General features: G+C 36.9%; 1 protein-coding gene and 1 pseudogene across 1 annotated transcript in view; both read right to left on the bottom strand.

Annotated features, from left to right (window-relative positions):
• Positions 1-20,816, bottom strand: part of HS6ST3 (heparan sulfate 6-O-sulfotransferase 3) — a 662,390-nt gene that overhangs the window by 160,502 nt on the left and 481,072 nt on the right. The gene's annotated exons all lie outside the window — the stretch shown is intronic.
• LOC102149986 (ubiquitin-conjugating enzyme E2 variant 3 pseudogene) lies at positions 7,799-16,524 on the bottom strand (annotated as a pseudogene).

Raw genomic sequence — 20,816 nt, 5'->3', positions numbered from 1 at the left:
GTGCCATGCTCTCACCTTCTGGTGCTGTATCAGACAATGCTCCACTGCTAGTCCAAGGGCTTTCATGGCCAATTTTTTCTGAAGTAGGTGGCCGGGTCCTTCTTCCTAGTCTCTCTTAGTCTGGGAGCTCTGCTGAAACCCATCCACCATGGGTGACCTTGCTAGTATTTGAAATACCGGTGGCATAGCTTTCAGCATCATAGCAACACGCAGCTGCCACAGTATGACAACTGACAGACAGGTGGCGTGGCTCCCTGACCCGGAAATGAACCCAGGCGTGGCGCGGAGAGCACCGAATCTTAACTACTTTAGCTGGCTAGTAGCGCAAGTGCCTAAGTCAATAAAACAGTTTTGAGACAATTTCCTATTACTTTTGCCTTAGGACATAAGGTCTCTATTATGGACCTCCTTTATCAAAGAATGTTTAATATTTTAAAATACTACCTTTTTCAGAGCAGGATCCAGAGCAAAATAATGACAAGAAAAAAACTTTTTTTAAGTGTTAAAGAAAATAGATTACTTCTATCCAAGTATAGGAAAGTTGAAGAGCCATCAAATCACGCATATTCTCTGGTTACCAACTCTTCAGAAATTAAAGAAGAAGATACAGGTTTAAACCATTGCTGGAGAGACTGAGAGGCACAAGGGAGGGCTTCTTCCACCTGAGCCCAGAAGGCTCCCAACTAGAAATAGGCCACTAAGGAAGGGGCGCCACATTGTCCCTCCAAGCGCTTACAAGACTTGAGTAGCGAACAATCTGTTCTGGAAGATTTCAATACACTGTGTCCTCCCTGAAGGGAGGAAGAAAGATCCAATGACCTCCTGAGGGCCCAAATAAGTCCTAGATTGACAGTGCACCATCACATTAGTGCTATGTTTTGGCGACACAGTGCAGCAAACATTTAACATTAAACCCAGTCGCCATCTGGGACCTTTCTTGGCCTAGGCAAACTCAGAAGCCATACAGGGTTTACATCCAAGGAGATGTACACAGATGTGTATGCCGCCAGCATAGTTTATTTTATTTTGTTTTAATACATAGTGCCCTTCAAGTTTCCTTTTAAGTCTACCACAAATAACAGGTTTTAACACATCAGGTGATATTTTGCTTCCTGAAGCATTTAAACTAATTTTCTATTACCAATGCAAATGTGTGCTTTCCAATTTACCCACTGCACAATAAAACCTAATTTAAAGCAATTAATGTTCATTAATGGCCCCATCTGCATGTTTATCACTTTATCCTTAAATACTTGAGACATGGTATCCATATTTTATAGCTCACTTCCTATCAGCAAGAATTCTTATCCTCAAGGGTAAATGTAAGACTAATGTGCCAAGATCTCATATCTTTATAAGAAAACTACATTGCCTTTTTTTTTTTTTTTTGGAAAAGCTAGATGAACAGGTTGAATGTGCATTATACAAAAGGTACCTAATAGAAAACAGAGGCTTTGTAGGTTTGTACTTGTGTGCTCAGCTCCTCTGTTGTCTTCCTTTTTCTCCTGAACTGGTGTGGCACAGCAGTAAGTGTGTGCCGCCCCCATTCTGCAGCCCTCTGTCAAGATTCAGCCAAGAATGGGATGGAATGCAGCGGGTAGCAGCACTGTCAGGTTTTCCAGCCTTCCCCGGAGTTAGAAGGGGATGCCTTGCAGGGAATGGGCATGTGGGCATTGAGTCTTTTGATGTGACAAAGCATTCTGAGCCTGTGCATTACCATCAGCCACGTATTGCTTTGCCACTTCTTAGTTGCATTAGCAGTGTGCATTTAAGGACATTGTCTAACCTTTTTGAACATCTGTTTTCTCATTCTGCCTGATTAGGTTTTTCTCAGGACTGAATAAGATGATATGCTAAAGGATAGAAGTATGTTGTAATTAAGAGGGTGGTCTCTGCAGGTCCAAACTTCCTGGGTTCAAATCCTAGCTTCACCTCTCACCAGCTACGAGTGCCTCAGTTTTCTCACCTGCAAAATGGGCATCATAACAGTATCTATCTCAAGAGGTTCTTGTGAAAATTAAAATGAATTAATACATAAAGAGCTTAAAACAGAGCTTGGCAAAGAGTAAGGACCTGGGGAGCATTAGGAAAAAAACAAAAACAGTAGGTACTTTGGAAATAACAGCTATTTTTATTAAGGCTTTTCCCTAGCGTCACAGTCTGGGCTTAGAGAGAATAATTCTGGCACAAGGCTCATGCAGGTGGCTGGTCTCACCACCCCCTCCCATCCTAGAGGAAGGCATAGTAAGTACCCCTTCTGTGACACTATTATGGCTAAAGCCCTAACAGCCAAATGCATATATAATTCTTGCAAAAAAAGAGAGAAGAAAAAAGTCAATAATATGTTTATACCATTGTAACAAGAAAAGCAAATGAGTTTGGATGGGATATTTTTTATAATGTTGCTGAGCCAAGATCAACCCGTCTGAGTTCTCTATTCCTAAGGAAAAAAAAAAGAAAAGTTAATAAATGTTTCTACACGTGTGATTTCAGTGAAATTTACATTTAGGAGTCATTATCATTTTGGTGGAAGGCAAAATGATATTCGGCTTGTCACCGGAGGGGCAGATGGAGATGGAGCTTAGGAAGTTGACACACTAGCTGACAGAAATGAGTAAAATTTACGTTCCAACCAACTTAATGGCAAGCAATTATCTCTGAACTAGGATAACAAATGTGCTTTTTTATCCTCAAAAGATGACATGCCTTATACAAGTTTCCAGAAGGCATATTTTCTGTAAAGAAGCAACTGCTTCTGTATTCAACATTTAGCACAAGAGTTTAATTGGATACTGACCCTTTCAGAAGATTTTGTTACAAGTTAAAGTTAGATATTAAGAAAACTGAAAAATCTACCTGAAGTTGTCTGCTACTTTCTGTTATCTATTTCTCTGTTTAAATATTGCCTTACAAATGTACTTTTACTTCACATTCAATACCGTTAATAGATTTTGGCATTAGCAAAATATGAATTACTCTATACACAATCCATAGTCATACTATTTTATGAGCATCATAAATAAAACAAATACAAGTGAAAATCTGGTGTTTATCTTGGCTTAAAAGACTATCTTAGCATAAGAAAGCCATTTTTGATTCCATGATTAAAAGACATCCTATATAACAAAAAAATTGGCAAATATACGGGTGTAATTTATCACAGATGAAATTGTATAATTAAAATTTATTGGTATAAGCGCTTAAGACAACTTAAATGTCACATTGTGTGAAATGTTTTGACTCATAAATTTATTCTACATATAAAAGTAACCAAACTAGATGGACTGTCCTATCTACAAATTGCATATCTTGAAACAAGATGAAACACATACATGAATGACTTTTATTTACTTATTTTCATGAAGGCATAAAATATAACTACTATTTGGTAAAGAAATAAAATTTTGAAAATTAAGTTACACAGAAAGACCAGAAATATACATTCACAACCTGTTAGAGACAGAAATGACCGTAGTTACTTTCTAGTTCAAATCACTCGTGTTAGAAATAAGGCAGCCAAAACTCAAAAGTGTTCCTGTAACATTCTAACTGTGGTATTAAATAACATCAATGGTAAAGAGAAAATAAAAATATCTTCAGCCATTTGAAAATTAACAATAACACTATTTTAATAGTATTAAAATCTTAATCTAACAAAAATATTGGAAGAAAGGTATACCAGGAAAACATAAGTATGAAGGTGATGTACTTCAATGAATTGAAGGTGGTCCTCTCAGATCAAAGGAAAGAGCAGAAGAAAGGAAAAGGAAGAAAAGAAATAATACTGAGCAGCCGCTATATGTCAAAATCACAGTAACATAACTTATTCAAAAAGACAGTTTAAAATCTGTCTTGCTAGTCTTACTAAACTTGCTAGTCAGTGCCCTTGGATGAATCATGCCCAGTGAATCTCTGATACCACATTTCAAAGTGAAGGTGATAATACCTAAGCTATTGTGAGGACTAAATGAGATAGTGTACGGAAAGTATTAAATTATTCATGCAGTATTGTAAGACTATACTGTTCTCTTGGCTCTTCAGATGGGTTCTGTCACTTAATGCTCATGACCACACCATGGCACAATATCAGTGGGAGAGCTAGATTCAAATTAGGCCTGTCTAGTCCAAAACTCAAGCAATTCTCATATCTTTAGCCTCAAGATATTTGTACATATTGGTCCCTCTGTTGGCAACTCTTTCCCCACTCTTCTACCCTAAATTTCCTACTGCCTGTTCAACCCTCTTCATCCTTCACAATTCATTTTAAATATAACTTTTTCAGTGAACTGTCTGTCCCTGGAGCTTCTATTATAAGTTCTCTTAATATTCTGATATTTTTCCTTTGTTGTACTTATTAATAATTAAAGTTAGTTAATTAGTTTTCTAATTATTTTTAACTACCTTCTCTCTACTAACAGGTAAGCAGCGGGAGAAGGGGCCGTTTCTTTCTTGCTGATCATCATGCCTCCAGTCCCTAGGAAGGTATCTGGCACAATGTAGGCATTCAATGAAAATTTTTTGGATACATCAATGAATGCATCAGTGGATAAATGAAGAATGAAGAGGAGCTTTGGATTGGCAAATATTTTTGTTTGGTTTTGTTCATTAATGACAGAATATTGAACATGAAAAAGAAGGAATGGACAAATTTAAGCTACAGTAGAGAAATTACGAGAGATTGAGTAAGGTCCCTGAAGATGTCAAAGGATTTGATCCAGGGTACAGGAGCAAGAATTGCTCAGGAAAGGGAAGAGGAAAAATTATGACACTGAGGTAGGAAAGAGGATGGAAAGATCATTGCAGATGCAGAAATATTTTCAAAGGAGAGCCCTTCATAGACATTCTATTCTCTGTAAAGTAGGAGATGGCATTCACATGTGAGTGAGTGAGAGGAGGGAGATGGGGTTTTGAAGAGTTTAGTGAAGAGAATGGGATAAAGTTATGAGCCAGAGACACAGAACTCCCAGGAAGCATCAAGCATGCAGCCAAAGTCAGAGACTGTGAATTTTTAACATTACCAACCTACACTGGCTTGGGGAGTATTTTCTGCTGCACAGTTCAGCAACTAAGGTCTTGAAGACAGATGGTTATACTCAGTATAAAGATGATAGTGATGATGAAGAGGAGGATGAGAAACATTAACTCACTGTTACCCTGTCAAGCACTGTGCAAAGCTGTTTCTATGAATTTCCTCATCTATTATACATACACACACACACGCACACACAATGTTGTATATATCCATTTTTTACAGGTGAGAATACTGAGGCTTTGTTATACAACTGTAGTAAGGTATAATTTACATACCATAAAATCTGCCCATTGCATGTGTAGAATTAAATGATTTTTAATAAATTTATAGAGTTGGCAGCCATCAACACAAGTCAGTTTTAGACTGTTTTCATCATTCTAAAAAATTCCTTGAGCCTGTTTGCGCTCAATTCTGCTTCATTCTCCAAACCCAGGCAACCACTGATTTCTCTATCTGTTTCAATAAATTTGCCTTTTCTGGACATCTCATGTAAATGAAATCAAATAAAATAGAGATTTGTTTTTGTGTGTGGCTTCTTTCACTTAGGATAATGTTTTTGTGGTCAATTCACACTGTAGTATGTATCAGTATTTTGTTCCTTTTTATTGCTGAATAGCATTTAATTATATAGGTACCCTACATTTTGAAATTCATAAGCATTTGGATTGTTTCCAGTTTTGGACTATTATGAAGAATGTTGCTGTGAACATTCACGTACAATTCTTTGTGTGGACATATATTTTTACTTCTCTTGTGTAGATTCCTAGAAGTGGAATTTGAAATTGCAAGGCTGTGTGGCAAGGTCATGTTTAACTTTTTAGGAAACTGTCAAAATGTTTTCCAAAGTAGATGTACCATTGTATATCCCCACCAGAAATGTATATGTCAAATGTGTTTTCTGTGTCTATTGAGATGGTCATGTGGTTTCTGTTCTTTAATCTATTAATATGGTTATTACATTGGTTGATTTTCGGATATAAAAAACTTTGCATTCCTAAAATAAATCCCACATACTCATGGTATATAATCCTTTTTATACGCTACTGAATTTGTTTTGCTAATATTTTGCTAAGATTTTTTTTCTTGTGATGTTTTTGTCTGGCTTTGGCATCATGGTAATTCTGGCCTGAAATAAAAAAAGAAAGAATGAGGTGAGAAGTGTTTCCTTCTCATCTATTTTCTGAGTTTGTAAAAACTGGTATTTCTTCTTTAAATATTTGATAGAATGCACTAATTAAGACATAAGAGGCTAGGCTTTTGTTTGTGGGAAGATTTTAAATTACTAATTAAATTTCCTTAGTTCTAGTCTTTTCTGATTTTCTATTCCTTCTTGAGTCCATTTTGGTAATTTGTAAACACACGATTTTCTGCTCTAATTTTTATTATTTCCTTCCTTTCTTCCTCTGGATTTAGTTTGCTCTCCTTTTTCTACTTTTTTAAGGTGGAAGCTTAGGTTATTGAGATTGGAAACTTTCTCCTTTGGTTTTTGGTTTGGTTTATAACTTTCGTGTTATAAACATTTAGAGTTATAAATTTCTTTCTACGCACTGCTTTAGTTGAACTCCATAATTTTCATTTGTTCTGTTTTAGTTTTAATTCAACTCAAAATAATTTTGATTCCCCTTTTGGTTTCTTCTTTGACTGATGGGTTATTTAGAAGTGTATTAGCACCCAAATATTTGGCACAGATGTCTTTCTGTTGTGGATCTCTAATTTAATATTTTTGTGGTCAAAAAACATACTTTGCATGATTTCCATTTTTAAAAAATGTACTGAGAATTATTTCATGGCCAAGCATATAGTCTATTCTGGAGAATATTCCATTCCAAAATGTGTATTCTGCAGTCCTTGAGTGAAATGTGCTATTAAGTCAGTTAATAACATTGGTTGATAATGTTGTTCAGTCTTTTATACCCTTGTTAATTTTCTGTTGAGTTACTTGTATCACTTATTGGAGTCGGGCATTGAAATCTCCAACCATTATTTTTAATTGTCTATTTCTCCTTTCAATTCTTTTATTTTTGCTTCAAGTATTTGAGGTCTCTGTTATTAGGTGTATATGCATTTATAATTGTTGTATCTTTCTAATGTATTGAACCTTTTTAACACTAAGAAATGCCTCTCTTTGTTTCTAATGGTATTTATTACATGAAGGTTTATTTTGTTTGATATCAATATAGCTACTTCAGACCCATTATGTTTATTGTTTCACGGTATATCTTTTTCCAATATTTACTCTCAAGCAATTTGTGTCTTTGCATCAAAGGTGCGTCTCTTCTAGACAGCATACACACATCACAAAACACCAAAGAAAACTTAATATTTCTCTCCTTAATTAGCACCCTAAGGATTTATATTACAAAGCTAGTAAAGACATCATCTACCCTGACCAATCAGTTGTCAGGATAGGTAATGAGATACAGAAGTTTTAACACTGTATTCTTTGGGAAATTTGGATACCATTCCTTTTAGGTAACTCTGCAATGTGGAATTAAATGTTTAACTGTTCTGACAGAACGGAGATGAATGATTTTGAGTTTCTTAGTAACTGTCTTCTTTCACTGTGTTTTTAATGACTTCAGATACTGTGTTAGTTCTAAGGATACAAGGAAAACAAAAACATTTCACTATATCATAAGATTCCTTCACTGAAATTGAAGAATGCACTTTTCTCTTTTTGCTTACAATATTGTCAAACAGGTCAGTGACTGATATACCAACAGAGCAGGTATTTGACTTTTTACCGTTAATAATTTCCTGACTCTATTAGACACTGCACTGAGAGTTATGACTCATTGCTTCTTTTCAGCCACTACACGTGGTCATTTTGTCTTCTCCTTGCTCACCAACAACAAGTACTCTTCTCCTAAAATCTATGCTTTCAAAACACTTGTAATAATATATTACTATCTCTGTCAATCCAATTGCATCCAATTCTAATCATTTAATATTAGGAGACATATTTCCATGTCACCTAGGTTATTATTTCCACTGGCTGACATGCAAAAAGAAAGACGCTGTGTTGCCTAAAATGTCACCAGGCTGGGATTAGTGCTCTGAAGAAATCCATATTTTTCTGAACCTCAGGAAGGTAAGACTGAGAACCATCCAAGGAGCTGAGTGTAAGGAGCACCATCTTGGAATAAGTAAAGGCAGATACATCTTTTTTGATCTCTGCCTTGGGTAGGTTGAAGATGTCAAAGTCAGCATGTCTCCTACAGACCATTCCAAAATATCTAAGAAGACTATCCTTCTTCAATGTGATTGCTAAAATTGCTAGTTTCCAAGCAATACATAATTATCTGACTCCAACCATGGTCAATTTATTGACTGTTTTATTCTCTTCATATTTCTAGGCCTTTGAATTTATGTCTGAGACACCTTCATTGACTTTTGCAATCCAGGCTAGCAAGTCTACCTGCCACACCTCATCAGGCGATGACAAGGAGCAAGGGGAAGTTCCTCTTGAAATTTGACAATCATTTATTTGATTAACAATAATTACAGATTTAGGATGGCTCCAATTTTGGATATAGGGCAAGTACTTAATATTTTAAAAGTTACTACAATTTAAAGTTATTGAATACTGGAGGTCTCTTCTGAATTACAGACTTGTCCCAGATCAGGTCTGTTTCCTTATGAACAGGCTAAAATGATTTTCTGTTTGTCAAACAAGCTAAAATAATGTTATGTTTGTCAAACTTTTATTCATCAATAAGAAAAAATGTTTTTATAAGAGTTTACAATTTCCAAAGCACTCCTATGTCCATTAACATGCTTTATTCTTATATAATTATGGGAGGTAGGTGTTATTGTGCTCCAATTACAGCTGAGACTTATGATGTTCAGTTAATAAGTGGTAGAATCTTGATTGGAATTCAATTCTTCTGATGCTGTATTAATGTACTTCACACTATACAATAGAAGTTCTCTTCATTAAAAATTTAATTGTTTTGCTATTCTTACAGCATTTGTGTGGAACAAAGGTGCATAATGATTCAGTATATGTAAGCGAGAAAATAAATTTAATACTTGAGTTCGCAAGCTGCAAGGGATTAAGTAAATTTTAGTGCATCTATAAATTAAATCCTGTCTATCTATTAAAAGGGCATTATGTTGAATATTTATTGTCATGAAAATATAATCATAATAAACTAAGTGGAAAAAAATTTACAAAAGACTGTGTAAACAGGTTAGACAATCCAGAAATAGATGCACACATACACAGTCAATTAATTTATGACAAAGTTTCCATTAAAATTCAGTAGGAAAAGAATTTATTTTCAATAAATGGTTCTGGAGCAACTGGATATCTATATGAGAAAAAAATGAACCCTGCCCTATTATTTCACACTGTATTTAAAAATTAACATGAAATGGCCTATGAACCTAAATGTGAATAAAAAACAATAAAATTTCTAGGAGAAAACAGAATATCTTCGTACCTTCGGGCAAAAAACAATTCTTTAATTAGTACACAAAAACAACATACATCAAAGAAAAATGATAAATTATACTTTACTAAATTTAAGAACTAATTTATCAAAAGACACCAGGAAGAGAATGCAAAAAATAACCCAAGGAGAGAAGATATTTATAATACATATATTCAATAAAAAGCTTATATATAGTATATTTCAAAAACTCCTACAAATTAATATGAAAAAGACAAACCTACTTTTTAAATTGGACAAAAGTATTAAACAAGCACTATGCAAAAGAAAATATCCAAATGACAAATTAGCAAAAATCAATATAATTAATAATCAGTGAAAAGCAAATGAAAATCACCATGCAATAGAACTACATTCCTTTTAGAATAGCTGAATCCAAAAGACTGATGATACCACTTGTTGGTAAGATTGTGGGGTCACTGGAACATTCATATCTTGCTGGAGGAAGTCTAAACTGGTGCAACAACTTCGGAAAACTGTGTGCCATTATTCCCCTATGATCCAGCAATCATATTCCTAAGCATACGTCCAAGAGAAACAAGTGCATATATCCATCAAGAGACATATACAAGAATGTTCACACAAGTCTTATTCATAATATCCAGAAACTAGAAGCAACCCAAATATTTATGAACAGAAGAATACATAAATAAATTGTGGCATGCAATAGAATAGTAGACTGTATTAAAAATTTAACATGTTAATGATACATGAAATAATATCAATAAATCTCCTAAGACATTAAGTTGAGGAGCCAAACACAAAAAAATTCATATAGTATTATTCTATTTATATGAACATCAAGAATAGGCATAATTAATCAATGGTGATAGAAGTAAAAAAATCATTACCTCTAGGGGGAAGGAGTACAGTTGAACATCCTAGAATGCCAGGAATGTTCTGGATCTTGATGCAGGTGACAGTTATACATAACTGCAAAGTCAGATGTTGCTTCAGTTTCGGTGTGCTTCCTTACGGCCAATGCCTTTTAATTGTTGTATTAATGTCTGGCCAGCCGCTAGCTGTGGTGTGCTGCTTTTTCTTCACAATCGTCTGGACGGTAATTTTGAATACTGAATTTCCACTTGTTAAAACAAAGTTTTAGAATAGATACTCTGCCATCTCCTTCCCTTCACCTCTTTCTCCACACCTACTGCCAGGTAAGATTCTGAAAGACTCCACTGAACACCTCTGGTGTCAGCAGGACCATAGCCAGGAAGCTTCTGTACAAAACCTCATTTTGCAAAAGTCACTGATAGCATCTTTAAACCGCCAGCACGCACAGCAAAGCATTTTTTAAACTTCCAAAAATTTCTTTTGAAACAATGATGACGGTATACTTGAGCATACTTGCTGTAGTCTTAATATCTTAAAAGTGAAAGAGTTCTAGATAATGTCTTTTTCCTGTTGCTTTTTAAAACTATCTTTGTTATTTTTTATAATTTTGCTTTGCAATAAATAAAAATCAGGGAAGAATATGCCTCTTTTTGCTTGTACTGAATAAATATCAGAACTGGCTGGCATCTCACTTTCTTGCTTTGCCATTTGAGGCATTTACTAGAAAAAAAAGCCACCGAGACACATGCACATGCATTCTCTCTCTCTCTCTCTCTCCCTCATACACACAATTAAAAGAAGTCAGAATAACCCATTTGGCCATGACACATCTGGGTTTTGAGAGCTTGCATCTAATGGAGAGGCATCCCAAATATGGCTTTAGAGCAACCATGAGACTGTTTTATGTATAACATATGTGAAACCAGTCAGTTTGCTATGAAATTTAAGATTTAGAACCGACCTAAAGCTTGGAGCTCAGGACATCAGCCCTAGTTTCTCAGTACAGCCAGTTATTCAGAGAATCCAACCAGGATCCCTATGGCATCTTTTTTATCTTTCCTTCTCCTTTCTCCATTCCAACAGAAGGGCTCAGAGTGGAGCACTGGCCAAAGGAGAGAGTTATATTGTAGCCCGGTCCTTGAGCCCAGAGCCTTGGCCCCATACACACCTATTCCACACTGTCATATTTTGGTTTCATTTAGTTTCCTGGCCCTTATTCTAGTCCCAAAGTGAGTAGAAGTTTGAACTAAGTTCAGAATTAGTTCCAACAATGTATTCCTACTCATTTTCTTTGAAGATGAGTTTCACTAATAACTTCTGAACCTGAACTTTTGATTTGTGATAGCAAAAACATGAGGCTTCCCTTAATAAATGAAAGACTATGTGACATAACTGGTATATTGTAAAGCATCCTGAGAATTCATGGATGAAAAGCATTATTGAAGAATAAATTATTAATTGCATTAGTGGTCTGCTCTGTTCAACTCAGCATATAACTTTATATCTGGCATCTAGGCCCATTACTGTAATTTATTTTTCTTGTATTTTAAAAATATCACATGAGTATTTTTAATAACGCTGTTTCAAAAGTAGATCAAAGACAATCTTCATAATTCTCTTAGGTTATGAACAAAGCCACAGAAATATTAGTCTAAATTGGAAGCTCTTGAGTGGATTTTATCTATTGTTATGTTTTATACATTATCTAATTTCCTCTTGGAAACCACAGATTCTGAATTCTAACTGTGGTTACCATAATAACAATGAAAATGGTGACATCTATTATGGCCATGAACTGTGCTCAGCCCACTCCTTTGTTCTTGAGATGCAGGATCTCCTTTCAGAAGATGTAGAGAGCCCTGAGCAGCCTGACACAAGGGTGACGGATAAACAAGTTTGGGTGACACACTTCTCCTCTCTATCATAATGTTGTCTGACTGTCTCTCCCTTCACAGACATCCCAATTTCCAGGAAGAAAATATGCATCTGGTTAGTATGGAAGGGACGGCATCTGTGGATGTTTGGTAGTTTCATTTTACTCTTTATCCACAATGCCTGGTCTTCCTCAGCACCAGCAGTAGTGATAGGCATCATTCTACAGTCAGAATTTTCTTCCTGGAGACAGCTCATTACAGATGTATTAGACGGTCTTCAAACAATCTTGTAAACAAAAGGACTAGTTCTTTTGTACAGGCTTCCAAGAAGACTAACTATTCTGGGATAGAGAAGAATGAAAGAACCTAAGCCAAAATCAGCAGTCCTCCCTTTGACAGCCTATTCTCAAGTTTTGAGTAAGAATTCAAAATGATGATGATGATTTCTATGGTATTCACCCTCCTGGAAATAAGCAATAATCCTGTGCATTCCAAACACTCTGGTATTCCCTGTTGAACTAGACTTTGAGGCACGTTTTCTAACATATCAGAAACGTCCCCTGATTTAGCCTCCTTAAGGAACATTGACAACCTACCCACTGTCAGGGGTTCACAGTTTCTCTAATCACTGTCACCATGAGTATGTTAGATTGAGAAATTCAGTTGAACTGAAAAGCATAAAGTAAGGAACTAAGATGCTCATTTTGCTCTCCCCTGACAGATATTGGCAGAGAGAAAATAAAAACTTAACAATGTCCTAAGGGCTCAGGTGATCTTTTCCCTCCACTTATAAACACCTCTAAAATAACGAAAATTGCTGGTGAGCCAGTGAAGACAGCCCAGAAATTCCTTCTTCAACATTTTGTAATGTAAACTCTTGAGGGGAAAAATTGGCACTGCCCTTGTCAAATTAAATAATTGCTTCAGACATGCTAACTCCAGGCTTTTTTCTAATAACGATGGCTTTAGGAACTGGCACATCCAGTAGGTATAAAAGAGGCAAAGATGGGACGTGTGTTCTTACAGTGATGATTAAAAACGAACCATAGAAAGTCTGCGTCATTATAGATCTCTTTTGTTTCAATCAGGATATTTGCTTTTTGCAAGTGGTGATTTTAAAAACAAAAATCTCCAAAGATTTTATATATTGCCTACTACTCAGCCTCTGTTTCTTTGAGAAGGAATGGAACATAAGAATCAAGCAAACACTGTGAACAGACAATTGAGTTTTCCAATTCTCTTGGTTCAAGATCAGGATGAGTAATAAAGTGAACTTCCCCTGCCTTTGCATTCACCTCAGAAAAGATTTTAGCAAACACAAGACCCCAAATAGTACTGACGTCAAACTTATTTTTTTTAAAAAAGCATTTCTATTTTCTTGCAGAGCAAAGGGTCAACCATCAGTGTTTGGTCATCAATTCATTGATGATTGTTATGATGTGATTGGAACTTTGTGACAACATAAGAAAGTCCTCCTCACTTCCTCTATCAGTGCTGCTGGGTTTTACGGCATTTCTAAAGAGCAACTAAATATCAGGTCTAAGATGGTCTGCCAAAGCCTTTTAAAATTTACATTTTTAGAGCAATTATGAGTCCTTTTGCTGACTGCAGCAATATTTTCAGAACTCATACCCCACAAAAGTCCTCAAAGACTGAAGGCACAATTCACATCACAGATTACCAGGCACTTCTTTGACTAAAGCCAATCTTCCCTTCAAAAAAACATACGAAACAATTTGTTCTAATGCACTGTACAGTCAAGAACAAATAGGTGAGATGCTTTCAAACCATAAGCCTGTATATCAAGAATTCAATACAAGGCGATGATGGTTATTTTAACCATCAGCACCTTTTCTTGTGTGTACCAAGTACATCAAAGCAGAGTCATATCTTAAAGATCAAGCATGAGAAAGCATACAATGGACAGGAGGAGGAAGGAAAGAAGACAGGAAGGAAGGGAAGAAGAGAAAAGAAAGGAAAGTGGAGGGAAAAGAAGTGAATGGATGGAAAGGAAACAAAAAGCATGTCTGTGCATCTCTTCCCAGGCCTCAGACCCTATTCGAAGATTTACTGATTTGATGATGGGCAGGGAGTTAATCTATGTTTGAATGAGGGAGAATGGATTTACATTCAGTAAAATCTGTTTTTCTCACAGAAGAGTCATCCAGAATGCCCCAGGTCTAACTTTCTCAGTGCTCCAGAAGCCCTAACCTCTTCCTGGAGAGATGGTTGCTCCTTGAGATGAAAAGAGCGTTAGGAACTAATAAGAGGGCTGGCCTGACAGGCACAGTGTCAGAACATCTGTGACAAAGGGACAAGGGCAAGAACTGGAAAAGAGTCCTTTTTTCTAGTTCCCATCAGGAGGCCTATGGAACACTCTCACAGCTCACAGCATGTTCCCTGTGCCAAGAGGCCTCCAAGGGGCCTGTGCTAACATGTGACTCTTTGACACACACGGCCCATGTCTTGCACTAGATGGCCATGACACCATGATGCTTCTGCCTGTACTTTCTGTTAGTTAACTAGAGAGCCTTCTCAATACATTTAGCCCAAGGGAAGGGAATGGTATTAAGCTTCTATATGTACCAGGGACTGCATACCAAATTATATATATATCTACACACACAAATGCATGTGCTTGTGTATATATGTTATATATACATCAGGTATATACATATACAAATGTGTTTATATATATGTATACATATACAGAGAGAGAGAGACTGTATTATATGACTGTATTATATACAATAGTAGAGATTTAATACAGTATTATAATATAGATGTATACATACATATGTATACACACACACACGGTATATAGTAGAAACTTAATACAGTATATTTTATATATTCACAGATGTGTGTATATATATATGTGTGTGTGTATTTATATACAGACTATTATATGCCTGCATTATATACAATAGTAGAATTTAATGCAGTATATATATGGGTACACACGTATGTCTAAGACTGTATACCAGGCATTAAGCTTCTATATCTGATATGTGTCATGACACTAACATATGGAGCCAAATATGGATGCACTCATTCATTCCACAAGCATTTACTGAAGACTCTCCTATGAACAAAGAATTGGACCACACACTATGGGAATAGAGAGCCAAGAACAATATGGTTTCTGTGGTCCAAATGAGCTTCAAGCCACATGAGGGAAAAGGCATGTAAATAACTCATTGAATACAAAAGAGTATGAAGCAAATACCCTGATATAGATAAAACCAGAAGCTGAGAATGACTGAAGGAAAGGAGGGATTATTATGACATGGTCCGAGGGGCAAAGGAGACAGCGAAATGTTTCTTAAAGGAGATGCTTTTGAGCTCATTTTAACAGCTGAAGAAGTAAGTTCTGTGAGCCAAAGAGAAATGTGAGCCAGGGCATGAGATGAGGAGGGTATAACATGCTGAGCAATGGCAGGTAGGTTCACTGACCTGGAGTGGAGTTGCAGCAAGGGACCCAAGCCAAGGACAGCAAGGGGGTCAAGGTTGTTTATCATGCGGATACTATGCTGAGTCAAGATCAGAAAATGGGGCAATAACTGATACGTCAGGAATGATCATGTAAAAGACAAGGCATTTCAACTAAGTATTGAAAGATAAATATGATTTATATAGTCGGAAGTATGACGAAAAAGGACATCCTAAGAAAAGAGGATGACAATAGGAAAGAGGTAGAGACAAGAACACGTAATGTGGACTTGGAAAATGGTGAATGGCATGACTAGGATAAAAACTTTTGCTCATTCCTGGCACACACTAGGAGCTCAGTGAGTACGTGTTGAATGAATAAATAAATGACTAATCATAGGGAAGTAAGGGAGAAAGAAGTTTCAAAATATGGTTGGAGTCAAACCTTGAATACTAGACTAATAAGTCAGGGCTTAATCCGGTGGGCAATGAGGAGACCCAAAACGATTTTAAAAGGAAGGAGTGACAGGATCAACACTGTGATCTGGAATATGAATCTGGAATTGAGATGAAGGACGGATTAGACAGAAGATATCAGAAAGAACAAGCTATTCCTGTATCACAGACTCATGTTAACAGGGATTTACATAACAGCAGGAATTTAATGGATAGAATGAATGGAAGAAATATCAGAAAGGCAGAAGTATCTACCGCTATTACACAGCTTTACCAGGCTTATCCTCTCACTCACAGCAGGGTGTTGCAGGCCAGTAAGTATATACCACAAGACCTCCGGGCCTATTTTGGCCTGGGTTTTCACACTTTGCTTCCATTCTTGTATGTCAGTCTTCTGACCCTTTAGCTCTATTGGCTGTTTCCAGGCAAGTTTCCACATGCCTCTTGGACTTAAAGTTCTACTTCCCAATTTGATATTCAGCACTCATTGTTGTACTCTTTCAGTTCCTGGTTGTTGCAGATAAGCACAGCCCTCATCTCAGCCTCAGCTGCGGGACCAAAATCCCAAAGGTGACCCACTTGTTAAGAACCTACCTTATTCCTTGAGACACTAGAAGCTTGAGGACTCACCAAGGAAGAACTTAAAAGAGGAAGGACTTGGGCTGGCCTGGTGGCATAGTGGTTAAGTTTACGCACTCTGCTATGGCGGCCTGGGGTTTACGGTTTTGGATCCTGGTCACGGACCTACACACCAGTCATCAAGCCACACTGTGGCAGCATCCCACGTACAAAATAGAGGAAGACTGGTGCAGATATTAGCTCAGGGACAATCTTCCTCATGCAAAAAGAGGAAGATTGGCAATAGATGTTAGCTCAGGGCCAATCTTCCTCACAAAAATCAATCAATAAATAAAAGAGTAAGCAAGAAGGGGTATGATAGGAAATGAAATCACAGGAAGTCTGAGACAAACCTTGCAGACTTTTACAGGCCACAGTGAGGACTTTGGCTTTCACTCTGAGTGAAGCAGGACCCACTGGATCATTTGAGCCAAAGAGTAACATGATCTGACTTACATTTCCAGGGATTACTCTGTGAATTCCGAAAAAATTATAAGGAGCAAGTATAGAAACAGACCCATGAGGAGGCTTCTGCAATAATCCAAGGAAGACAAGACAATGGCCACACCAGGACACAGCAATGGAGGCGGTGAGAAGTGAGCAGAATTGGGATATGTTTTCATGGTAGAACCAACAGGACTTCCTCCTGAGAAATTGGATAGGAAGTGATTGGATTGGATAGGAAGAATCAAATGGGTTTTTTTGCTTGAACTAGAAAGATGGAATTTCCATAAACTGAGATAGAGAGGACTGTGATTGCAGAAGATTTGTGCAGATGATTAAGAGTTCAGTTCAACCATGTTGAGCTCAAGATGTCCAATAGATATCCAAGTGGAGATGTTAAATAGGTAATTAAATATAAGGGTAGGCAGAGAAGTCTGAGATGGATATATAAATTGGGAAGTGTGCAATTATAAACTTTATGTAAAGTCATGAGACAAGATGGAACTACCAAAAAAGTAACTATAGATGTAGCAGAGAAAAGAAGAGGACCAAGGACTGAGTCCAGAGGCACTCAACATTAAGAGATTGAGTGGAATAATGGCGCTGTCCCTAAAGGAGTAAGAGAAAATCTGAGTGTGGTGCGAGATGACTGGTTTGATAAATTAGTTCTATTTTATACATGTTGTGTTTGAGGTGAAACTACGAAATTCAGGTGACAGCTAATGGTGTGCTGGGAAATATTTAACAACTGGCTCCAGGTCAGAGGAATGTAATTTGTACCATTTACCAATTTCTCTGGTGTAAATACCCCTATTATGACTAATTTTGAGCTACCAACTTGAAGTCACTACATTTAGTGGCAACTGGAAATATAGGACTAAAGACCAAACCAAAAATTTATTAAATATATTTTGAGAAATCATCTCTAGGGAGGGAACAATTAAAGTTATTGGAAAGGATAAAATCTTCAGAGGACATATGGTGATAAACAGGAGAAAACTAAAGGCAAGATGTGTGTGAATGCCCTTATCAAAGGGCTCAGATTTCAAAGTGGAAAAAGCAAAGTTAGGGGCCAGCCCGGTGGTGCAGTGGTTAAGTTCGCACATTCCGCTTTGGTGGCCTGTGGTTCTCCGGTTCGGATCCCGGGTGCGGACATGGCACTGCCTGTCAAGCCATGCTGTGGTGGGCGTCCCACATATAAAGTAGAAGAAAATGGGCACGGATGTTAGCTCAGGGCCAGTCTTCCTCAGCAAAAAGAGGAGGATTGGCAGTAGATGTTAGCTCAAGGCTAATCTTCCTCAATAAAGAAAGCAAAGTAAGAAGCTAAGTTCCAGAATGGTTTTTCAAGCTAGGATTATTTTGCTACTTCTGGAAAGTATCTCTTCTTTCTTTTTTTTTTTTTTTTTTTCCACTTTTTTCCTGATAGGTGAAAGTATATCAGACTCAGATAGGAATTTTTCCTTTTAGCCTCTCAGAGAATGGACACAAGTTCGTCATCATGTCCATAGAAGGATTTCAGTTTGAACTTATTTAAGAACAATTTTACCCACTTTCAGCTTCCTTAAAATAAAATGTCATCAGAATATCTACATACTCCAACACATACACCATTTGGATTTCCCAAATGGTCAATGTGGTTTCCTAGATGTGCTCAAAAAAATTTTTTTTAAGTCATGTGACATCTGGTACAAGGTATTAACAGCCAAAAGACCTGTTACACTGATTAATACTAAGGAAAACCATTAGGAAAAGGTAGAATCCACACAATTTGCTTTTGTATGTGTGTGTGTATAACTCAACTTCATTGATGAAGAATAAAATCAAATGAGTATGGTTAATTCTTAATTATTTAGATAAAAATCATGCTATGGATAAATAGAAGAAGAACCTGACCACCCACTTCTGAAAAATTGGCCATGAAAAGCCTCTGAACAGCCGTGGAGCGTTGTCTGATACAGTGTGGAAAGGGGAGAGGATGGCACAGAAAGACCAGTCAGGGTTCCACTCTGCTGTGCACAGGGTCACTAGGAGTTGGAATCGAATCAATGGCACTAACAATGGATAATTAGACATATGTTCTAACAATCAGACTTATGATACAACTTTTTAAAAGCTCTATTTAGCTTTGAGGTATACCATACGTATGCTAATCACATTTCTAGAATTTTTCAGGACAATCTCATTGTCCTCATAAATGTATTTGTAATTGCCAAACCATGTATTCTAATTTTTTCTTTGGAAAACATGAACACTGTCAGCACATTTGCTTTGGGCTAAATTAAATTTAGATCCCACCCCCAGTGTCTGCTGGATGGTGGAGAAAGCCGACCTAAGTCTAAGAGCTACTCGTGGAAAAAGCGCTAAAAACCTGACCCATGTGTTCATTGGGTCTGCAGTCCCAGGAAGGCTCCGCTGGTCCAAGCTGCTGTAATACTAAATGTTTTCTCAAATTATAGTTGAATGTCCCCCCTAGTTCTTAGCAGCAGCTCTGAATCAAAAGAGCTCTGTGTTCTCAGGACATTGAAATTATGACTTGAAAAGAAAAAAAAAAAAGCCAGTTATTGCATTTTTCCTGGATGGAATATCAAGTCAAAGACAGTGAACCTCTTCCAAAAGCCAAGCGTGGCCTCGCGGTTAGGGGTCCTTGTGCAGTCTCCCTCAGGGCCCATACATGAAATGAGGACAATACGGAGACCCACGTGTTCAGATAATGGATCCACTTTCATCCACATAAAGGGATGAGGAAGTCTCAAATTATTAACAGTCCAGTGCTTTTACAGCTCCCACCTACCACACACTTATCGCTTTCAGATTTCTCCTAATTGAATTACTGAGAGCAAACCAAATGACCTTAGTTGTCCAAGCACTATTTATCACATTTTATTTTAAATGAATTACATTATTAAAAGAAAATATTCTCTGAATCTATTTTCCATCTTATAGTAATTATATCCACGGTGTCCTAATTTTTCTGTGACTTTTCTTTTCAAGAAACAACTATTAACTTTCAACATAGTCAGTGACCTTGTTTGGATGACTCTGTCCCCTCAGGTGACCTTGAGGCAAAAATTATAGAAGCATCAATTGGCAAGTTCGCCAGCATTCAGCAAAGTATGAAAAGGGTAAGAGCTCTTCATTTCCCAGCACTGGCATTCATCATGGAAAGACACATAAAAAGAAAGGGCAAATTCCAATGACATGCATCCAATAAATTGGAGACTCTTGTCATAGTAAACGCCAATTCAGCAGTTTATAATCACAATGCATAACAAGGCTACGCTCCTTATTTTTTAATCCTCAAAACTGGGGCGTGTAGTACTGCTCCTTCTGTTTCTTCATTTATATCATTGAAAATTCTAAGTTTTGTCTGCTATGAGATCATCTTTCTGAGTCTGTTGAATTTCCTGTTGGCTGTTAGTAACAAATTGTTTTTGTAATAGCATCCAATTAAGACTCATAGATTTTGAAGAAATCTGAAAGGTCACTTAGTTTCAAGTAGACCACTGTGCAAACTGAACTAGAGAGTAAATAAACTACCAAATTGTTTGTAAACTATCTGCAGGTATAACAAACCCACAGCTTCTCCTAGCAATTTGCATGACATTTCATCCCCTTTAAGCTGGCAAATGGGGTCCGAATTCTCTTGCCTGAATGGGAGTTAATTTCAAA

This window comes from Equus caballus, chromosome 17 (assembly GCF_041296265.1).
Source record: "Equus caballus isolate H_3958 breed thoroughbred chromosome 17, TB-T2T, whole genome shotgun sequence".
Classification (NCBI taxonomy): Eukaryota; Metazoa; Chordata; class Mammalia; order Perissodactyla; family Equidae; genus Equus; species Equus caballus.
Note: the sequence above shows the minus strand (reverse complement) of the source record. Positions and strands in the feature narration are given on the sequence as shown.